General features: G+C 53.6%; 1 protein-coding gene across 1 annotated transcript in view; it reads right to left on the reverse strand.

The window, feature by feature from the left end:
* The window catches only part of EMH_0027100 (uncharacterized protein), a gene marked incomplete at both ends in the record, with an annotated part of 5378 nt that overhangs the window by 4118 nt on the left and 1038 nt on the right, over positions 1 to 222 (reverse strand). The gene's annotated exons all lie outside the window — the stretch shown is intronic.

Below are 222 nucleotides of genomic sequence, written 5' to 3' on the forward strand. Positions count from 1 at the left end.
ACTGCTGCAGCAGCAGCGCCTGCATGCAGCAGCTGCTGCGATGCTGCTGCGCTGCATCTTGATCTTCAGCTGTGGGCTCAGCTGTACATACACCCCATCGAGCAGCAGCAACAGCAGCAGCAGCAGCAGCAGCAGCAGCAGCAAATCTCTCTTGCTGCTGCATGTACACCAAAACTTATTTCATTTCAGCTGCTGCAGAGAAACGCATATAACTACAGACGA

Source organism: Eimeria mitis, genomic scaffold (genome assembly GCF_000499745.2).
Source record: "Eimeria mitis Houghton genomic scaffold, Emh_scaff999, whole genome shotgun sequence".
Classification (NCBI taxonomy): domain Eukaryota; phylum Apicomplexa; class Conoidasida; order Eucoccidiorida; family Eimeriidae; genus Eimeria; species Eimeria mitis.